Here is a 1,028-nt window from a genome sequence, read left to right on the forward strand (position 1 = left end):
CTTTCTTTCTTTCTTTCTTTCTTTCTTTCTTTCTTTCTTTCTTTCTTTCTTTCTTTCTTTCTTTCTCTTTCTTTCTTTCTTTTCTTTCTTTCTCTTTCTTTTTTCTTTTCCTTTCTTTTTTCTTTTTTTCTTCCTTCCTCCCTTCCTTCTTCCTTTCCCTTCCCTTCCTTTCCTTCTCTTTCTTTCTTTCCCTCCCTCCCTCCTTCCCTTCTTTCTTTGTTTTTAATTTTTCCAGTGACTTTGTTTTCCTATGGGGATCGAGTTTCAACATGAGAGTTGGAGGGTCAGATATCCAAACCATAACAATGGCCACATCTAAAAAATCAACAATAATTCCTTATTATTGACAACCCTCCAGTCAGGGTACAAATTGCCCTATTACTTTACACTTTTTTTCTCTTCAGTTCATTTAGTTTAAATGAGATTCATCAATGCAATTGGTTGTTATGTCTTTTAAATCTCTAAATTTTTAGCTTTGCCTCCAACTGCTTTTTATACCCTTGAAACTTATTTATTGAGGAAACTGTACTGTGTCTCTGTGGTAGTGTTTAACATGTTCCTCTATCCCTTAAACTTCTACTAAACTGCAGTTAGATTAAAAGGCTCCATAGGATGACCAGAAACAAGTTTGCTTTTTTTCAACAATCATACTTCACAGGTGTGCCATCTCCTTCCATCAGGAGATTCACAGGTCCCTGTTTGGGGGGTACTGGCAGCCCAGATCCATCAAGCCATTAGGAGTTACAAAATGTCTGATCCTGTCATTCCCTCCTCATTTATTAACTAGAATACTTCTTCTAAAAGAAGAAACTTACCTTTATCAACTATTTGGTTACTCTGAGGTACAGTTAATAGACGAAAATCAAGACAAACATTTGATTTTTCCACTTTATTTCTTACTTACCAAATCATGATAGCATCCTCTAAGACAACATTATGCAACAGAAATATAATGCCAGCCACATACATAATTTAAAACTTTCTAGTTGCCTTATGAAAAAATGAAAAACAGCTGAAATTAATTTTAG

Source organism: Colobus angolensis, unplaced genomic scaffold, assembly GCF_000951035.1.
Source record: "Colobus angolensis palliatus isolate OR3802 unplaced genomic scaffold, Cang.pa_1.0 Scaffold20, whole genome shotgun sequence".
In the NCBI taxonomy this organism is placed as follows: domain Eukaryota; kingdom Metazoa; phylum Chordata; class Mammalia; order Primates; family Cercopithecidae; genus Colobus; species Colobus angolensis.